Source organism: Diceros bicornis, chromosome 6 (assembly GCF_020826845.1).
Source record: "Diceros bicornis minor isolate mBicDic1 chromosome 6, mDicBic1.mat.cur, whole genome shotgun sequence".
Classification (NCBI taxonomy): domain Eukaryota; kingdom Metazoa; phylum Chordata; class Mammalia; order Perissodactyla; family Rhinocerotidae; genus Diceros; species Diceros bicornis.
Window position 1 is genome coordinate 8,079,702 of NC_080745.1, and position 7,258 is coordinate 8,086,959.

At 36.3% G+C, this 7,258-nt stretch overlaps 1 non-coding gene across 1 annotated transcript; it reads left to right on the forward strand.

Moving 5' to 3' along the window:
- Positions 1–347: 347 nt before the first annotated feature.
- Positions 348–450, forward strand: LOC131407755 (U6 spliceosomal RNA). The gene has a single exon (XR_009220621.1). It is a non-coding gene; the product is annotated as a U6 spliceosomal RNA (small nuclear RNA).
- The last annotated feature ends 6,808 nt before the right edge of the window (positions 451–7,258 follow it).

The following is a 7,258-nucleotide window of genomic DNA, read 5'->3' on the forward strand; positions in this document are numbered from 1 at the left end:
TAATCCTGCCCTCAGAACTTCTTCAGATTTATATAATTCACAGGTGCATAACATTTTAGGGTAAACAAAAGGAGCATTCCTGGCTGCCAATGATAGGTTTCATAGAGCAGACAACAAGAAAAGTTGAGAGAGGAAGTGGATGTTTCCAGATTTAATTAACTTACTTACAAACAGAATCTTCAAAATATCTGTGAAATTGTCTCAAGGCAAAAGAATCAGATCAAACAATTCACTCTATTAACCACAACACGTTAAGCACATCATACAGAATGGTGTCTGGTTACCACCCAGATATTACCATATATATCATATGTGGAAAAAATAGCCACCTAAAAGAAAAGATTTGGGTACCCACTTTGGCAGCACATATACTAAAATTGGAACCATATAGAGGTTGGCATGGCCCTTGCACAGGATGACATAAAAATTCTTGAAGTATCCTATATTTTGGGGAATGGAGAGTTATTGTTTAATGCGTATGAAATTTCAGTTTCAGATGATGAAAAAGTTCTGGAGATGGATGTTGGTGATGGTTGTATAACAATGTGAATGTAATTAATGCCATTGAACTCTACACTTAAAAATGGTTAAAATGGTAAATTTTATGATATATATGTATATTTTGTTAATGTCATTGAGTCAATTTCGACTTTTAGGAACACCGTGCAGGGCAGAGCAGAGCAGAACCCTGCCTGGTCTTTTACGCCATCCTCTCACCCTCCGGCACTGTATCAGACAATGCTCTGCTGCTATTCATAGGGTTTTCATGGCCAATTTTTTCAGAAGTGGGTGGCCAGGTCCTTCTTCCTTGTCGGTTTTACTCTGGAAGCTCTGCTGAAACCTGTCCGCTATGCGTGATCCTGCTGGTATTTGAAATACCAGTGGCACAGCTGTCAGCATCACAGCTTTTTTTTAATTAAATATACTTTTTATTTTGAGATAATTATAGATTCACATGCAGGTGTAAGAAATAATAAAGAGATCTCATGTACACAATCCCCGGTTCCCTCAATAATAACTTCCTGCAAAACCATAGTACAATATCATAAACAGGATATTGAAATCGATAGTCAAAATACAGAACATTTCCACTCCAAAGGACCTCTCATGTTGCCCTTTTATATCCAAATCCATTTCTGTCTTTCCCTTGCCTTCTTCTTACCCCTTGGCAACTACTAATCTCTTCTCCATTTCTATAATTCTGTCATTTCAAGAATACTATATAAATAGAATCATACAGTATGGAAATATTTAGAATCGCCCTTTTTTTCACTCAGCATAATTCTGTAGAGATTCATGCAGGTTGTTGTGTGGGTTGATATTTTGTTCCTTTTTATCGCTGAGTAGTATTCTATGGTATGGATGTGTAACAGTTTGTTTAACTATCACCTATTGAAGGACTTCTGAATTGTCTCCAGTTTAGGGCTATTAAGAATAAAGCTGCTAAAACCATTCATGTACAGGTGTTTGTGCAAGCTAAGTTTTTTATTTTTCTAGGATAAATGTGCTTGCTGGGTGATGGTAGTTGCATGTTTAGTTTTATAAGAAACTGTCAAACTGTTTCCCAGAGTAGCTGTGCCATTTTACATTCCCAGCAACAATGTATCAGTGATCTAGTTTCTCCACATCCTTGTCAACATTTGGTGTTGCCACTTGTCTTTTTTAATTTTAGGCATTCTGATAGATGTGTAGTGATATCTCATTGTGGTTTTAGTTGTCAATTCCCTAGTGGCTAACGATGTTGAACATCTTTTCACATGTCATCTATATATTTCTCAATGGAATGTCTCTTTATGTATTTTGCTCATTTTCTAATTGAATATTTTTCATTTTGTTGATCTTGGAGAATTCTTTATATAGTTAGATGCTATTGGATATGTTGGATATTTTGTTTGCAAATATTCTCTGCACACTGTAGCTTGTCTTTTTACCCTCCTCCTAACTAGATACTTCATAGAGCAAAAGTTTTGATGAAGTCTAATTTATGAATATTTCCTTTTATGGACTATGCTTTTGCTGTCAAGCCTAAAACTCTTTGCCTCACTCTAGATCTTGATAATTTTCAATCTGTTTCTAAAAGTTTTATAGTGTTTCATTTAACATTTAAGTCCATGATCCATTTTGAATTAATTTTTGTATAAGTGTGAGACTTATAGCAAGGTTTTGTGTTTTGTTTTTTTCTTGCCTAAAAATGTCCAACTCCTACAGCACCATTTTTGGAAAAGGCTGTCTTTCCTCCGTTGAATTGCCTTTGCATCTTTGTCAAAAATCAGTTAGGCATATTTATGTGGCTATATTTCTGGGTTCTCTATTCTGTTCCATTAGCTGTGTGTATATCCCTCCACTAATACCTCATATTCTTGATTACTGTAGCTATATAATTAGTTTTGAAACTGAACACACAGATTCCTCCCAAAATTACTTTATTCCAGTTCTTTTTTATTTCCATATAAATTTTAAATTAATTCTATATATATCTACAAAACTCTTGGGATTTGATAGGAATTGCATTATACTTTTATATCATTAGGAGGAAACTGATATCTTTAATATGTTTCATTTTCCAATCCTTGAACATGATATGTTTTCTTTCTTCAGCATTTTGTAGTTTTCAGCACACATGTCCTGAACATTTTGTTATATTTACATCTATTTAATTTTTTGAGCAGTTTTGTGTGGTATTATATTTTTAATTTTGAAGTCCATGTATTCATTGCTAGTATACAGAAATACACCAGATTTTTGTAGGTTTGTCATGTATCCTGTGACTTTGCTGAACTCATTTATTAATTCTAGGAATGTTTCTGTAGATTCTTTACAATTTTCTAGGTAGACCATCATGTCATAAGGAAAGTTTTATTTCTTCCTCTTTAATCATTTATTTCCTTTTCTTGCCTTATTGCATTGGCTACAATATCCAGCATTATGCTGAATCAGAGTGATGGAAAAGACATCCTTGCCTTGTTCCCAATCATAGGGGGAAAGCAGTCAATCTTTTACCATTAAGTATAATATTAAATGTAGGTTTTTGTAGATGCTTTTTATCAAGTGGAGGAGTTCCCCTCCACTGCTATTTTTCTGAGAGTTTTTATCGTGAATGGGTGTTGAATTTTGTCAAATGCTTTTTCTGAAATTGATAAGATCATATAATCTTTCTTCTTTAACCTGTTAATCTGGTGGATTACATTGTATTTTTTTTTAATATGGAACTGGCTTTATATTCCCGGAATAAACTAGGTTCTAGTGTATAATTTTTTTTATATATTGCTGAATTCCATTTGCTAATATTTTGTTAGAGATTTTTGTGTTGATATTCTTGAGAGATACTGATCTGTTGTTTTCTCTTTTGTAGAATCTTTGTTTGGTTTTGGTATCAGGGTGATAGTAACTTTATAAAATGAAGTGGAAAGTGTTCCATCCTCTTCTATTTTCTGGAAGAGATTGTGTAGTATTGGTGTTAATTCTTTTTTAAACATTTGTTAGAATTCTCCAGTAAAACTATCTAGTCCTGGATATTTCTTTTGGGGGGATTTTTTAAATTACAAATTCAATTTTCTTAATATTTATAGGGCTATTCAAATGATCTCTTTGTATATTGGGTGGGTTATAGTAGCTGTGTTTTTTGAGGAATTGGACTATTTCATCTAACTATCAAATTTATGTGTGCAGAGTTGTTCATAATAATCCTTTATTATCCTTTTGATATCTGCAGGGACTATAGTGATATCCTCCATTTCATTCTTGATATTGGTAATATATGTCTTCTTTCCTTTCTTCGTCAGTCTTGCTAGAGCTTTGCCTATTTTACTGACCTTTTCAAAGACCCATCTCTGTTAACATCGAAGGATGAGGGGGTCCTTTGTTACTGATAGGCAGGGGTGAGAGTTCCGGCTCTCCACTAGGCATGACTTATATCTCCTTGGGAGGGGGAGGAGTGCCTATTACTGCTTCCCATGTGGCCTCCACTGAGACAAGGGAGGGACAATGGCTTTGCTGCCTCTGGGCAGTGGTAACAATTATGACCCTCCACGAGGCCTCTTCTAGCACCATCCAGGCAGGGAGGGGGAGGGGTACATTGTTTAAAATAAATCTTAAGACATCACTAATACATTAGTATTACTTGGAATCGGATGAGCCATTTATAATCAGGGGCCTGCCTTTTTCCGGCTGAGCACTCCTGAGCATGGATATGGTTCTTCCTCTGTGAGTGAGGCCAATGGTCCTTACCCTGCCAAACTAACAGGTGTATTGTAAAATCAACCGATTTTATGTTTTTATCATATGTTTTTATCAAATGTTTATGTGATAGCAGATGCTATTATCGTATAAACATACGACTGTGTGTTTATATCATATAACCCTTGCAATTATTTTGTGGACTATTTCCTGGTACCATTTTCCTCCCTTTCCTTTATTCCTGGGAATACTTGAAATATAAAACAAATAATCTTGTCAGATAGGTAGATAAAGATGAATGCTTAATAGAAAAAGCCCCTAACATATATTTTACATCTTAATAGAGTAAATACTGAGTATTCCAGAGTGAACTTAGAATGAGAAACTGATTCTCCTGACCAACAAATCCTGATGCCAAAGTCTTTTCCAGAATAAGTAGGTGAGATCTGGGAACATGCTCCTCCACCTGGGATTTGAATGCACATGCTGAATAGTCAAAGCGGCTAGAAACTCCCTTCAAGTCTACCTCAGAGTTAAAACCAAGACAATAGTAGTACCTCATAGGGCAATTGTGAAGATTGCATGAATAAAGGGCCCAGAAGAGTGTTTTAGTAAGTGTTCAGGAAGTGTGAATTCCTATCACCATCCTCTCCATCACCAATGATGCTTTTACTCAGGTGGCTTGGGCTAAGATGGCCTCATTTCCAAGGATAAAGTAGCAAATCTTATCTTTGACTTGTCTTTACCCAAGACTCAGGAGCAGGAGAATCCCTGGAGGTCTCTCAAGTAGCACCAATGGAAGATCTGTTTAATTCTATTTATTGGTCTTCATGACCACGTTTCTCTTCTTCTCTGTATCAACTACATTTCTCTTGACTGAAGAATCCCTTCCTGTATCCCTGTACCTACGAAAGCTGCCAGTGATTTGACTGCGATTTATTTTTTCATTGGTCTCTAAAGTATATCCTAGTGTTTCAAATATGATAGCGCTAAAGAAATAGTACAGCACTTTATAAAAGTGACCTGTGACCAGAACTGATCAATTTCAGCAGCTCCCTTTTCCCCTATGGAGAAGTAGTACCCCTTGGAGTGGCTGCTTGGCTCATTCCCATTCTCTGAAAGGGGCACCAGGTACAAGGGGAGGTCCCACATGACTGTGTCTCTGAAATGTGTCCTTTCCCTGGTGACTAGGAATAAGCTGGTGACTAGGAACTCTCTCTTATGGAGCCCAAAACTTGAAAGAGGAACAGATACCATGTCACGTGAGGGGAGTCACACTCATGATAGTGCCAGGAAAGAAGGTTTGTGAACTTCTGCTGCTGAGGTTCCCAGAGCTGCCCTGATCTCTCCTTCACGATTCAATATCCAGCTCTGCTGTGATTATACAAGACACTGCAGGATGGTTCCCACAGCATCCCTTATTTTCCTTAAGCCAAACAGAGTTGATGTCTGTTGATTACAGCCAAAAAATAACAAAACAAAACTAATCTAATCTTTTTGCTTGGGAGACAAGAAAAATAGTAGGGAATTCACTGGAGTATTAAATGAGGTTGAAGATAAATTTCAACCACTTTACAATTTTGCTAAGGTCTGGTAACGCTTCAGTCTCTGACGTAATCATTGATATTTGTGAGGGAAAAAGAGAATTTGGGTGATTTTAATCCTATGGTTCTGCAGTTGGCTGTGAAGCTCTGTCCTTTGATTCACCTTCTTCATAGTTCACCATTAATTATATCTTTTTGTTTATCAATAAAGAAAACAGGTAATAAACAATATTCCCAGCAAAGTGAGTGCACTCATTGGTTAATTTGGAAGTAATTATTGAAGAACTGTTGTTATATAGTAATTTGAGTCTATAAATTAACTTCAAATATATTATTACTTTCAATCCACATGAACTACCTATGAGATAAATATTGGTAACATGGGGATAGTAATACATATTTTCTCATTAAATTGATCATTTCATAATTAACTAGTACAAGTAAATTCCAACTTTTAAAATTTTTACTAATAACCTGGAGGCTTTTAGGAATTAGAAATGTAGGGATGGCAAAGAATATAATTTCTAAAGTTAAGTTCAAAAAAAAAATAAATAAATAAATTCTAGTTATTTAATAGCCAGAACAAGGGGAGAGGGCGTAAAAAAAAGTCTTTAAATGGAAAATTAGCCATCAGTGTCTAACTCTTCTTCCATCACCTCAGTTCACTTCTCATTGAAATCACCTCAAGAATAAGAAAATAGCAAAAAGGCTGAAGCAGAAATAGGTGCACCTACATTACCAAGTAAAAGAAGGCACTCTGAAAAGGCAACATACTGTATTATTCCAACTATGTGACATTCTGGAAAAGGCAAAACTATGGCAACAATGAAAAGATCAGTGGTTGACAGGAGTCAGAGGGGAGGGAGGGATGGATAAGCAGAGCACAGAAGATTTTTAGAGCCGTGACACTGCTCTGTATATAAGGGTGGATACGTGCCATTATAAATTTGCCCAAACCCACAGAATGTACAACACCAAGTGTGAATCTTAAACTAGGGACTTTGGTAGACAATGATGTGTCAATGTAGGTTCATCACTTGTGACAAATATATCTCTCTGGTGGGGACGTTGACAATGGAGGAGGCTATACATGAGTGTGGGCAAGAGGTATATGGGAAATCTCTCTACCTTCCCCTCAATTGTGCTGTGAACCTAAAACTGCTCTAAAAAAATAAGGTCTACTAAAAAAAAGAAGAAAAAGAAAGAAGTAGGTGCACCTGAAAGCCAGACACTTCTATGACATTTTTGTTCCCTGCAGCATGAGTATTACCAGACTTAAAGACTAAAGGTTAAAATGAAAATGAAAAAGGAAAAATCTAAATGTATGATCCTCCTTCCTAATAAAGTAGCTCATCCTCATAGGAAGAAAACTGAAAAGATCCTGATGGAACTCCATCCAAAAAAAACCTCAATTTGGAGAGCCAGGCACTGAAGGAGAGAAGAGCTGGGGAAATCTCCACAGAATCCCTCCCACCTCTATGGAACCCCCAGGGTTCACATAACAGATGGACCCAGCAGACAACCCTCAGAGTTTTCCT